Here is a 15011-nt window from a genome sequence, read left to right as displayed (position 1 = left end):
TAGTTATCGATGTATGTAGCAACATATATGCGCGCAAATATTTCAACGTGAAAGACTGTTTAAACATTCATATCGAAATTATACAAGGAAACTTGCAGGCGTTGAAGGAAGATGTTCAGAACTTTCTAATGTTTGATCAGAAATGTACAAAAGAAGTTCGTTAAGTCATTTGCGGTTATTTTGTGAATTTGTGTAACTATTAGAAGAAACCGGATTTTTTCCAGACAAAATTTTATTGATATATCAAGATTGCTCAATACGTTAATTTTTCTTTGTGATTCATACTGATTCTTATTATTTTCAATAGCATTATTACTAGTTAAAAATTTATGTTAAAAAAATTCTCAATGAAATGAAGTCAGATGCTCGTTCTTCTTAACTCTTAGAAGCTATTATTTGAAAACATCATGTTAACGTTATCATGGATTTATATTACTTAATTTTGGACTATATTACTTAATTTGAGTTAATGTTGTTACTAATCTTGATCAGAAATAATGTAAAATACAAAAAGAAAATATCTTAAATTTTTTTGTAATATAAATTCTTATATTATCTGTAATACCATGATATCATTCTAAAGATCTTGTATCTATAAAAAAAATGGCGTTAACTCTGACTGATGTGCTCATAAAGTAACGACAAACTACAGAACAAAATTTCGTCTGGTGAATGTAACAGCGTTAGAGAACGATCACGTGGATAGCCTTGCACGTAAAGATTCTCATTTCTGCCGGGTCATTATTTCGTGGTTGTTAGAAACAGGTGGCCTCTTTCAAATCTATAGTCTCTTAGCACTCTACGTGAGTGTTTTATAGATACAATGTTGTCTGTTGCTTGGAGATTTAACTACTGCCCTCGGGGAATTTTGATTTCTCCCCGATTCGCAACGATACACTCGGTTCTATCTTTCTGGGAATTACCTGTTTCTTGCGCAATTCTATACAATTTATTATATAAAATATATACAGTTGCTTTCAATCATTAATATCAATATTTATCGCAGGTTATTATGCAGCCATAACGAGATTACATTCTACGGGAAAATGTAAGTAAACTGATCAACTTTATTTCTTTTGTTAATTTTTTTCAAACTTCAAACTGCATGATCAATATTCAATTGTCAAAAGAGAAATGATGTATTTCCACAAGTTTCATAAATAAGAATAACATATAAGTAATTCCAATAATCATCATTTTCTGTAGTATCTAATTTATTGATCTGGAGTGACGAAATTTATACAGATCGTATAGATTTACATTCTTTCGTTTCAATAAATGCTTTCAAACAATCTAAGGATTTTATTAAAAATCTAATGGAATGTGATAAATTTACGTATACAAACAAAATACAAAATAAAGAAAATATGCTTCTGCAAAACTATGCCGACCGATATTTCGAGTAAAAATTATAACGCTCTTATGTAATTAGAAATACTGAAATATTAAACGATTACGAACGTAATGGATTATTCCAAAAAAAAAAAGAAAAGTACGTTCGCGAGCACGTATGGTGTAACGTCGATACTAGAGCACGTGTTTTACGAAATACAACCACTTAATTTCAATTTCAAGCCCGGGATCACCCTCGTGTACAGCTGTACACGTCCCACGGCATTATCGTTTCGTCGTGCACTATACGATAGCTTTATTTCACGTATACGTAGAGCCGAGATTCGATAAAAATGTAAATGCGTCCGGCCATATTTATGTCGCGCGAAAAATTTCAATGTGACTCCTTATTTTATCGGTCCTTTAGCTTCATTGATGTACCTATAGATATACGCATTAATTAACCTCTTGGAGAAATGATCGCCAGATTAAATCGTTCTTTTGTTGCCTGAAAAATTCAATAGATATTCGCGATACCTGATTTATGGAAATAAAAATCCTTTTTATAATAAAAAAAGTTTACAAAAAAGGTAGTAGACTCTTGGTTATCTTGTCTCCGCTTTAACCCGGGATTACCCACGTGTGGGTCTAGTGCAGGTACACCCACATGGGGTCCAGTGCCAGGAGTACCTACGTGGGGGTCTAGTGCCGGAAGTACTCACGTGGGGATCTAGTGTCAGGATTACCCACGTGGGGTCTGGTCCCGGAGATGTCCACGTGGGGGTCTAATATTTGGAGTAAGCCTACAGTACTGCGTAAATCTATGAAAAAGGTCGAAGATATTAAGGAAAACTGAGACGCTGAATGTAAACAACTCGTCACGAAGCTAGACGAAACTAGAAAAGATTTGCTAATGGTGGGGGTCTACTAGATCTCCACGTGGATACTCCCGGTATTAGACCCCCACGTGGGTACTCCCGGCATTAGACCCCCACGTGGGTATTCCCGGCATTAGACCCCCACGTAGGTATTCCCGGCACTAGACCCCCACGTGGGTACTCCTGGCACTAGACCCCCACGTGGATGTACCTGCACTAGACCCCCACGTGAGTAATCCCGGGTTACTCGCGGGTGAAAACAATTGATCATCAGATCAAAACATGATTTTGCTTTAACATATAAATATAATAATATAATATAGTATATATATAGCATGTTTCAAATCTAAACGACCAAACTGAAAAAGTTTAATTTACGTGTAGGAAGGAGAGAAAAATTTTATATAAAATTCGTCAGCAAACATTTGTTATGCAATTATAAATAAATATTGCCTGCACGAAATAAGTAGCATTTTCCATGGCAGCATACAGAAGTTGACTGTATCACTGTGTCGGCTATATTATTGTATCACTGTGTATTTAAGTACATGTTAATATGTAATAATACAACAAAATGATTATCTGTTGCCTTTATGCTCAGATACAAGCTTGATATCGCTAGCTATCGATATAGATAGTTATTGATTAGTATTAATAATATTATGAAGCCCCCGAGAATTTTACTTATTATATATATTATAATTGGTTCTTTATCTGTAGTCGCTTCACTTCGTTATCTATTTTATGCACGCAATATTTATTTATAACTCTGTAACAAAAAGTTTAATGAATATTTAGGTTTGAAACATCCTACATATTATACTTATCTTTCATGTACGTATAAATATTAAACACTGCAGATATTTTCATTAATAATTAATGCATATTTTTTAATAGTAATAAATAATAATTGAGGACGTGTAAATGGAAGTCTACTGTAGAAAGAAATAATTTCTTGACGTGGATTTAATTAGATGAACCGGATATTTAACAGAGAGAACGTGAGCTCTTTCTTATTTATTTATTTAAATCTCATAAGAGATTTATTTTTATAATGCAGAGAGGTAAAAATCTGCAAAGTTAACATCATACATGTAATATACGTGTAACGTACATATATAATACACATATTACTACTAAATGTAAGTATTATATACGCAAACATGAATATTAACTCAGCTTATTAATCAACGCCTATCAATCAATAGTAGCTGGAAATTATTGTTACAAATTTATTATTAATTTAAGATCTCGAGCAAAATTTCTATTGAAATATAAAGTAGGATATTAATCAATCTGATATACAAAGTATTATTTGATAATATGAAGAAAAACATAGAAAAAGACGACAAATTAAGTTTTGTGACTTCCATTGAACTTGGAGTCTCTTGGCAGTTCTACCAATGCGTTTCAAAAATTGCCTCTTTATGTCTAATATCTGAAGCAGATAAAACCAGGGATATTTTTTGTAAAAAAAACTAGATTCTAAAATTCTTGAATCATCATAAGTGAAGAAAAGAAATTCCATAATACTCAAAGTCGAGTGGATGCTTGCGATTGTGAAGAATTCTTAGCCGCATGAAACTGAAAGGATATTCTCAATTTAGAAGTTATTTTTGAGAAACTTTCAGTTTTTTAATAACTTTTTTTCGTATTAATTGAGGCTTCCTTTTTCTGTTCCTTATAAAATAGTTAATAGAATCTATGCTAAAAGAAGTACTAGTTAGAAATACTTTTTTTCGTAGCTGCAGGAGACAACATTACTAGAGATAGAGAAGAAGACTCTATTAAAAAATCAGCTGTTGAAGGCGATGGTTTCATATTTGAAATTATAGTCAAGTTGAAATTTTTAGTCTTTATCTTGTGATGAACTTCATGTGCTAATGTCCGTATTGCTAGTATTTTTAAATGAGTACTAGAGAGAGGAATCTGTGTTTTTACAAAATTTGGATATATGTCTCTTTTCTTTACAAAGAAAGCAAATAAGTTTTTCCGTAGAGAATAATTAATGCCGCCGTAGTTTAATTGTAATACTATAGTGTAGTACCGATACATCTTCAGCATAAAGAGTTGCCTCCGAAAACTTGGAATGTGTGAATATCAATTCAGAATTGTTCATACCAATTCTGGTCGAATATTGAAGAGTCCCTCTAAAACAACTGGATGCATAATTATAGGACATACACTTTGTAAAATTATACGTCTGGCCTTAAATATTGGAGGACGAATCTCTAGAACATGTATTTTTGCATGGAAGTTTATACGCTATATCTTTATTGAGAATTTCTGGACTCAAACTTAATGTTCTTCGGATCAATAATTCTTTCTAGAGCTTTTGTATACTCCTAAATTGTAAAACTTTTGACTATATCCAGAACAATGGCCTATTTCCTAATAGTGAATTGCAATTGTTGAATTAAGAATGTGTAGCTCTGTCATCTAATTCATGATGAACAATTAAATAACTTTGAAGTCGTTTGCTGGTACAAGTGCTGTCAACAGAAGCATTGGCATAAACCATAGAGTAGGAAAATAAACTTGAATTGTCTAATGAGTTTAGTTCAGGAGAAATGAACCAAGAAGTAATTTAAATTCAAGATAGAAACCTGTGTACAACTTGTGGACCAAAAATATACACGCGAATACAGCATTGTAAATCGCTGCTCACAAGAGATTCTCAGGACTTTCTCGGAATCGCAGAAAGAGATTCTGTTAAAGAACCTTGTTTCTGAATATAACACTTTGCAACTTCTTTCTTTCCCTCATAGACGATATTACTACTAAATTAAAAGAGAGTATCTGCAATTTTAAATCAAGTTAAATCACTAACTCTTAAATCAAGTTATTAATGCCAAGTAGCACAAAAATAGTTTATCCATATGTATATTATGACAAAACCTTAATAGTATTGAAGGTACAACAGCTCATATTTTGGATATAGTATAGAGTGTTTCAAAGTTTACTGTTCAAACATATAGAACACTTTGCCAGTATGTTCTATAGGTAAAAATACTGACGAAAATGTCATGCAGCGAAAAGTCCTTAAATGCTTCATTAAAAAGTTATAACAAAAATATGAAATATAAAGTTATATATATTTATACGTTTATACACTTTATCAAATTTTTTCACACTCAGCAATTGTTGTAATTCTTGTGACCAATTTTTTTCGTGTAAATAGTAAATATTTCTGTATTGTAAATTAATATTTTTTAAATGAATATTATTCCATAAATAGAAATTTGAAGGCGTAAGGTCTGATGACGTAGGAAAGCAGGAAATTGGTTCTTCTCAATTGATCCATCGTTGAAATTAATTCGTATTGGCCGTGTTTGTCGCACTTTATATTTTTGTTAAAATTTTTTAACGCAACATTTATGGAATTTTTACTACATAACATTTTAATCTTACGTTTACCTGTAGAATACACTGGCAAGGTTTGAAACTTGGGAACCTTCGGGACTATGGAATCGATTGTTAAATACCTTTTTTCTAAAGTCGTTTGTCAAACCATCTTTTTTTAGATGTTTGGATTAACAAGGTGTTCGATTCTTTATACATAGTTGTTTAAGGAAGGCTCGAATTCTGTTTTACAAACGTTTCGGTATTTCGATTGAAGTCGTTTCTCGTGCATGGCTCTTTTCCTTTATTCCTTTTCATTCGCCAATGTAACTGGCAATACAACTGAGGTAAAATAGCCTCAGGATACGAATACATGCTTCAATGAATAAAGCCCCTATACATTGGGCAGTAGAGATATTTTAAAAACCATATAAAGTATCGACGCGTTTCTTAAAGTGAGCGAACGATTCAACCAACTCCTGTTTTCCTATTCCGGAGTGCATTTCCAGCGCTGAAGAATTACTATTCATCGATCGTAGTGGCCACAGTGTCCGTAGCGAAGATGCGCCGGTAAACTATACTCCGGACAGGCACTGTTGCTGCTTTGGCTTCATGTATTTTTCCCTCCCGGAAAGTTATCTAGGAAATCTTTCACAGCCACGCAACAAAATATGAGAATCATATTCTTACTTTTGTAAAATTGGAAGAAAACAGGGGTATCGTTGACGATAACGTGAACTTATATGCTAGATGTTATAAAAAAAAAACATGACAAGTTATATTTTTTACAATGAAATTTTGGTTCCAAGATTCAAACCAAGTTGTTCAAATTATCTTTATGCTCGATTCCGATGCTGAACATGCATTTTTTCATCAGCTCTAAAATCTGCGAAATATTGTCTCCCTTAACCACTGATCGCGGACCATAACGAGTGACCAAACCGTGTACAATAATTCGTCGATTTCTTTTTTCAACTCGTCGGTATGATATCACTGATAGAAATTATTGATTAGTAATAAATTTATTATTGTTTGTTTTGTCTGGGTTATACTTATATATACTTAAAACTGAGGAAATAATGCAATTTTGGGACAAAAAAAGTTCTCGACGTGCGTGGCGTCACTCCGAAAGAGATTAATGACTGGTAATTGTCAATTACAGTTTTGGCCACTATGAAGTTTCACCAATTCATCAGTTATTTTCAAAAGACTTGCACCTTCGAATCCAACAGGTTATTTCCATTTTCACTTAATTATAAAATAACATTAAAACTATCAAGAACGTGTTGCACTCGTGAAATTTTTCTCCTGTACGATCGATATATAGATTGAATAAAAAGGAAATAAAATTCACGTTAATTATTGCAATATCGTTTAGAAAATCGGTTGATTTGATTGGCTTGGTTCCGTCCAGCTTAATGTACAAGTACGGTATTCAGAAGGGGACATAAACCAGCATGGAGTTGTCTCGCCGTTGTATGGTATCGATCCCATCCAATTCTGGAAGGTCAGAAGTGGGATACATCGTTATTAATTGCACATCAGATCGTGCAACGTGGTACTAATCTAGATAATTGCCTTGTACCCCGTGGATCGAACATCCGACTGCTTCAATAAATTGCAGCCAGTTTAATTGGTAAATCAAAATATTGAAACGGGGATAGTCTTAAATCAGACCGATTAAGAAAGTTTGATAGACTTTAAAACGAATTTAACGAACTTCTGCTTTCACAGAAAAAACTGACGCTCACTTTATCTACACGTTTTCTTTTTTTTTTTCTTTCTAAATTTTCTCTCTAAATTTTGTCCTCCTTTTATAAAAAAAAAAAAAAAATATGTGATTATTTTCGCACAGTTGTTAGTCTCCAGTTACAATAGCGAGTTCTCGCGTGTAATTAACCTGTGCATTAGTAGAATCGCGATTAGAAAAATCTACGATTTTAATGCACGTTAACGAAGCGTGACTCGCATTTTGCGACTGTTACATTTTGTAGAAATACAGCGTGATTTTATCCGCCTTGCGCGGTGGCGTTAAAAAGCAGGGCAATAATTTTCAACCAGACGTTGAAGAGAATAACGGTGTTTCTGTTAAACACCACCTGAAATTTAAAATGAATCGTTCCAACAAGTAATTTATCTTCTATTAGGACGAATGGAATTAGCAGCGGTCAAGTGTGTCCTTTTCGCGTAATGTCTTTCGACGTGTTAGAAAATGAAAAATAGAAAGCTGCTGCGACGTTAAATGAGAGCGCAGCACTCGCAAAGACAAAACGAATTTTCGTGTGCAGTTAACAATAACAGAGAGACTCGCAACTGAGGGAATGGCTCGGCGAACGAACGAATCCTTCGCGGTTTAACGCGGGTCTCGGTGCTTTTCATTTTCAGGAAAATATCGCGTTCCACACTCTGAACAACTCGCATCGAGCACGGCAAAAAGCAAACAAATGTAAACGTTGCGTGACCACACACCACGCCATGGCCGCAATAACTAAAATCTTATCTCAATATCATTTTCTCAAAGCATCGTGCCTTTCAAACGACGCTTTCATACGTTTTTCGTGCGGCGTACACGTCGTGAATTAAATATATAATTCCACTGTATCTATATTCTTTTTCTTTTTTGCGTTCGAAGCACTTTCTCTTTTCTTTCTATCGCCTGATCGATAATGGAACTTTCGCAAGGGAGTAAGTAAACGTTCGTTCTTCTCTCGACATTCGGGGACAACTTCCCCGTTGTGAGAAATTTTGTACAATCTCCGTTTTATTTCAAAGGGGACAGAATCTGTTCTACCTCGAGAGACCCTAGACGATTCTAAAGCAATTCCATCTAATCTGAAAATCTTCAAGTTGTTGTCTTTAGTGATCTGTCCTTTGTTATCGTTCTCGCTCGCCAGATTGGAGAAGTATCGATCGAACTCTTTTCCCATTGAGAATCTTTGTAAAGAGCACGAAGAAAACGTGGCAAATAACACGCCCAAGTAATAAATTCCGTCACGCGGAAATTGTTACATGCACGTGTAATAGCGTGCGTGCAGGTTCGATGGATAATACCACGGAATATATTCTACAATAAACGAGAAGGTAAATTGCTTTCTCGTTTGAACGATGTTGATCGTCCTCGTAGCTCTAGGTCAGTCAAAGTACGGCTTTTGAAGAGTTTCTTCCAGCGAAAATGAAGAAGCGAACTGCTGATCGTTCTCTCTCTCTCTCTCTCTCTCTCTCTCTCTCTCTCTCTCCGCTATTGTTGACCAAACGTCTGTCGTGTAGTACCGTGTTAACATCGTTGGTACACGAAGTTAACTTTACCCATTCATCAGTTGACCAAACATCTGCTGACCAAATTGAAGCGTTTTCATTCCACTTCAACTCTTCCACTCCTCTTTCTCGTTGCTCCCCGATAGAGCCGACCCGAGACCTTCGAAACGAGAAATGCAAATTCCGCCTGCCCGTGAGTGTCGAACGTGCAATTCCTGTCGAAAGGAAAGCTCGAATAACATTGGATTTTGAGAGTCCTACCAACTCTCTGTAGAGACGTCCCGAAAACGCGGAGCGCAATTACGAGGGAAGTGAGCAGAGAGGAAGTAAAACTCTCGTTTGCGTTTCGTTTCGTTGTTTAGATTTCACACAGTTCGAAAGGATGGGGGCCAGCGATCGCGCTTTGTGGAGAGGTTTATTAAAATTCGCGAGCCATTTCTTTTTTTCGCAGTCTTTCACGGTTGTGCGAGAGAGATCTCTGTTCTCTTTGATCTTGCCAAATTAGCTCCGTTGAGCAATTTGTTTGTCGGAGAATGATTTATGTTCACTCTTTTTTCTTCTCTCTCTCTCTCTCTCTCTCTCGATTTCTCTCTCTGGACTTGTTATCATATAACGTAACATCACGATACTGAATAAAAGCGGACTTCGTTAATTACCAGTTCCCCCCCCCCCCCCTCCTCTCTCCCCACCTTTCCACCCCTTCGTTATCGACTAGTCAGGAAAGTTTTAATTAATCAAATTACAAGATAACTCGGTGCATTAAGCACGCCCGATTATTAATAACTTGTTCCAGCCTCTTTTATCATTGAACGGAGCAACGTTATTACGCCAGATAAGGACAAGTTTAGATTTCGTGCACGTTGTTCGACTCCGAACCGGCCGAAGTTTAGGTCAGATCTAGATTATGTCCGATCCAGGTTAAGTTTCAGCTCGGTGAAACCTTTCGTTTCTTTTCGTCCTTGGTTTCGTACGATGAAGTTAATCATTATCGTTGGCTGGAAATTCGCGATGTCGTTATTCATGTGTAAATTTCGTATTTATACGCCGAATTCACTGTGACATTTTCATTGAACTCTCTTACGTCGCGTACGTATTTTATGTCAGTCAGTTGAAACTGAGATTTTGTATGTATATATTTTGTGTTTTGTTAACGGAGATAGATTCTTTGTAGAGATCGGAGTATAATTAACCCATGTTCGTCACTTGTGTCAATTTGACACATCTTTCTTGTAAAATGTCGTATTCTATGTAATGTAGATACGTATAAGTGCTTCCAACATGTAATATATCGTATAATACGTATCTTTAATATTTTCTAACATATAACTATTACTTTCACATACTTTCCGCATCTTGATAAAAATTTGACGCCACAGTTGCAAATAATATTTATATATTATCTCTTAATTATTATTATATTATAGTATAATTATACATTCAATATCGACGAGGCGTATAGGCATTTATAGTTTCGGAACAAACGATCGTAACGTTAGACAAATGTAGGATTTGTATGAAATTTTCCTTGCAGTTGAATATAAAAATTTAGTCTATTTATTGGCAATCAAACAATTTGCAAATATAAATATTATATTTTTTTCATTGTAGATATTAATTTTTTAACATTGTGTCAGTTTAACGCCAAAGGACAAATTCGGTTGGAAAAATGAAGGTTAAATTGTTTACAGAGATACACCTAAAGTGAGATGAGATATTTACTGTGAATTTTTACTGCGGAAATTCATTTTTTTTTTTTTTTCAAGCATTTTAATTAAAAAAATAGAATTTGATTGAAAATTGTACTTTTCACATACTAAATATTATAAGAAGCTCTGTTTCTCTCTTTGATATTTTATATATTTCTTCGTATATTGTGTATTCTTTAAACTTCCTACGAATGCGATAAAAATCGGCAAATGAGAAACTATAAACTTGCAAGTAAGAAAAAAATAAATATTCTAAAAAATATTATAACATTATAAATATTATCACAAATATTATAATATAAATATTATCAAAAATAAATATACTATTATAAATATTATCAAAAATAAATATACTATTATAAATATTATCAAAAATAAATATACTATTATAAATATTATCAAAAATAAATATAAATATTATTTAAAAAAATAAATATAAATATTATTTAAAAAAATACAAATAAGCAATATGATGGAAAGAATAATATATTTATTTAATATATATTTATCTAACATATTTAGCAAAGAAAAAAGAAAGAAAAAGAGGAAAGCAATTGAATATTTGTCCAAAATTTGAATGAATGAACGTCTCATGTATATTTATAATATTTTTTTAGTATCGATCGCAATTTACACGAATAACAGAGTTATCCACTGGCATAATTCAAACAGATTACACATTGTGTAATTAACGTAGTCGGTCGAGGTACACTAGACCGGTTTAATCTCTGTATCGATAGCGATCGTTGCATAACCGGAAACACTTTCCGCATTAATGTTGCCACTGGAATTCTCTGGTGGTCGATTTAATTTCTGGCGGCTGGATCGGTTCGTCGAGAACGTAATTGCCCTGTCTCGGTTGTGCGGTGCTCGAGGTTAATTCTTTCGTTACAACTGTCAGCCATGAAATCGTCGAGGGAAACGATAATTACGAGGCGGATCTATCCGTACGTACGACGTAACAGGACCGATTCTACGTCAGCTGAATGTTATTGCGTGCGTCGCGTCTCTCGTGACGAAGACGATCTCGTTCGACGTTTTGCGCCCGCCTGATTCGTATTACGATGATGGAGAAGGTTTTCATTTTTTGTCCCCTCCTTCGAACGATCCTGTTAGAAGAATTTTAATCACTAATTGCACAGGCACTGAGGTATTGAATTACGTTTGAATTTAAATGCAAACATTACCGAAGCTAGGGGGGCAAATGGAATTTTCGTTGTAAATTCGCCGTTCTCGCTTTGCATTGGCTCGTTTGAAGAGGAAGGATATTGTATTACGATCGAGAATGGAATTCTCTTGACGGTGGTATTACACTTCCATGGATAATTTTACGCGTTCCCCTTTCTCGCGTTTCCATCTAGAAAGGATGACAGCAAGTGGCGTTTAGAAGAACGCGAAACGGAATCGTGAAATTCGTTTTATTATTCCACCTTGCACGCAAAAAGCTGGCCTACTATTTCCCTGCTCTTTTTTTTTTTTTTTTTTTTTTTTTTTATTGAATTCGCCTGCCGGTGAACTGGATTCGCGATCTCAGATTAGTCAGAACTGCTCCGTTGCATTTACTTTGGCAACCTAGTTAGGTCTACGCTGTTAAGATAAGTCTGTTCGGGTATTAAGATCACGGATTACGTGTCACACGCTGGATTTGAGTACATGTATTTACAATGGAATGGTTTTAGATGTAACAACAGGCCTTAGAGGTAACAACGGGTCACATACCTCTGCCTCGCGATTTATCAACGGCATCGAAATCGAAAATTTCCAAGAACACTTGTTCTTTCACTATCGCACGCCAATAAATGAATTACATACATTCGTATCTTGCGTACGAAAAATTCTGCTTGAGATACATCTTTTAATGAATCGATTTGAAATTTTACGATTTGAAACCGAGTCGATTAGAGAGATAGATTTTTATTTTTTCTGCATTTCAAAGTGTCGTGACAATAAATTATTCGTCGAAATTCGTGGATAAATATTGAAATAGCGGATCAAAAAGTTTCAATTAATTTTTGTTACATATGTAAATTATTTACATGTAACATGTAATTTAAACTGCAATTTAAAAATATGTTACATATGTTATTCTAATTTATAGAATATGTTATATATAGAATGTTATATGTAGAATTGTTAGATATCTTAATTTATAGACTACGTTACATATAGAATGTAACACATTCCAACATATAGAATTGTTAGATGTGTTATTCTAATTTATAGACTACGTTGCATATAGAATGTAACACATTCCAATATATAGAAATGTTAGATATGTTATTCTAATTTATAGACTACGTTACATATAGAATGTAACACATTCCAACATATAGAATTGTTAGATGTGTTATTCTAATTTATAGACTACGTTGCATATAGAATGTAACACATTCCAATATATAGAAATGTTAGATATGTTATTCTAATTTATAGACTACGTTACATATAGAATGTAACACATTCCAATATATAGAATTGTTAGATATGTTATTCTAATTTATAAACTACGTTACATATAGAATGTAACACATTCTAACATATAGAATTGTTACATATGTTATTCTAATATAAAACACGTTATATAGAAATGTAACATATTCATAATACATAGAATATTTGAATACAATATATTATATATATTATATATAGAATGTAACATATTCATAATACATAGAATATTAGAATACAATATATTATATTGTTCCTCAGTCTGACGATGGAGAACAATATTGTGGCTAAGATGACCGATTTCATCAGCCATATGTCGAGAATGAGAAAAAGAAGAGTAAAAAGGGTGCATAATTTTTGCAAGTTCAGCGAATCTTGTCAGTTCCGGTGGGCCGAAGCACTGGGGGTGTGTCATTCGATTTTCATCGAAGCACTATGTTTCAAGGCGGACGTATGCTACCTAGTGCTTTTGCATTAATAATGTTGCCGTGTACGTAGGTCGAAGCATCTGCATAAACCAGTGGTGCAACAACGTTTATGCATCGACGATACGCTGGGAAATTAATATTAACCAAGTTACCGAGATCAAATTTTTGTTTTTGTTTTCTTAATTACGCTAAAATTTCGATTCTATAAACCTGCCGGGAAACAAATAATTTGTACAGGTCTTATTCTTCCAGTTTGAATTACAACTACATTTCGACATATTCATTATTTGCTGACAATATAAGATTGGCAGTAGAAAGTTGAATTTATTATTTTTTGAACTTTAATTTTGATACTGTTTTAATTCAGCGAATGAATAATTAATTCTTCAGATTAGTTTGTCTTGTGTTTTAATATTTGCTTGATATTTATCTTTGAAAATTCCTTGTATAGATAAAATTCTAAAGAAATAAGATTGAACGATTAACGAAGTTGTAGTTGTAGTTGAAATTATAGAAATAATGTGATACCTTTATGATACATTTAATGCACGTTCAATACTGCCCATGTTCTGTATCGTTTTTTATCGTTATAATGTTTCAACAATACTCTTAATAACATATATTTATATGACATTTTTTCTTATTTTTATCTATATCTACTAGCAACGTTTGGTTGAAAAAGAAAACTCATACAATTGAAATTTATTTAACCAAAATTCAATGATTTTCTATATTTATAATAGAATTTTCATTCGAATGTGAATTCAACTATCGAGATTGCATTTAATCGGGCAAATTGAGGAAATGCAATTCATATTTTATGTTTATATTTATATTATATGAAATTGATATTGTATGTTCATTGTATGTACATATATTTTTTCAACTTTGAAAGAAACGTACATAACATGCAAGCATATATAACATCATTTTAATCCATTAAGGACCAATAGATTAAATACTGCATTAATGCAAAATTTTGTTTACAGTTCTTTTCAATCAATTTATATTGTTTTATTTTTTTTTTTTTTCGTATTGCGGCTATAAATAGAAATTTGAAGGATTTGCTTAACGCTCTTTCATCATTATGTCTCCGATCTAAATCCTACAGTTTTAAGAAATGTAAAAAAATTGAACTTTTCAATATTGCGATAAATTATTGGTTGCTCCTTAATAAATATAATCGTCTAGGTTGAATTCAATGCCTGCATATCGCGACAATAATTTTACCATCAGCCTGATTGCGAGTACAATTGAGTTCACTCTGAATTCACGAGGTTGAAATTTCTAAAGTTATAAAAACGCGGGGAAATCTCAATGAACGAAAAAAATGTAATACCATTTCTTGTCTGTCGCTAGTGGACTGCGGATTCTCATACATTCATAACGAATTTTAAAGTGTCCAATCTCACAATATACGTGGAATGCGCGCAGTATGAAAAAATTGTCGACCGCTGTGAATAATTTGCCACGTAAAAAGATTTTCAACCGCCGTTTTATCTTCTTCAATTAAAAATATGAATTTGTAAGTCCCGTTACTAATTACACTTTCGCGTGTACGCTAGTTACAGCGATGTGTTTTTTTTTTTTTTTTTTTTTTTTAATAATAATTTTATGCTTCT

At 33.5% G+C, this 15011-nt stretch overlaps 2 long non-coding RNA genes across 2 annotated transcripts in view; both read right to left on the bottom strand.

The window, feature by feature from the left end:
* The window catches only part of LOC122527536, a 77186-nt gene that overhangs the window by 15112 nt on the left and 47063 nt on the right, over window positions 1-15011 (bottom strand). The gene's annotated exons all lie outside the window — the stretch shown is intronic.
* Window positions 2102-10515, bottom strand: LOC122527537. The gene is made up of 3 exons (XR_006306361.1): window positions 10504-10515; window positions 2406-2426; window positions 2102-2265 (listed from the first exon to the last, which is right to left on the bottom strand). It is a non-coding gene; the product is annotated as an uncharacterized LOC122527537 (long non-coding RNA).

Source organism: Frieseomelitta varia, unplaced genomic scaffold (genome assembly GCF_011392965.1).
Source record: "Frieseomelitta varia isolate USP_RPSP 00005682 unplaced genomic scaffold, Fvar_1.2 scaffold_224, whole genome shotgun sequence".
Classification (NCBI taxonomy): domain Eukaryota; kingdom Metazoa; phylum Arthropoda; class Insecta; order Hymenoptera; family Apidae; genus Frieseomelitta; species Frieseomelitta varia.
The sequence above is the reverse complement of the archived record's forward strand: the minus strand, read 5'-3'. Positions and strand labels throughout refer to the sequence as shown.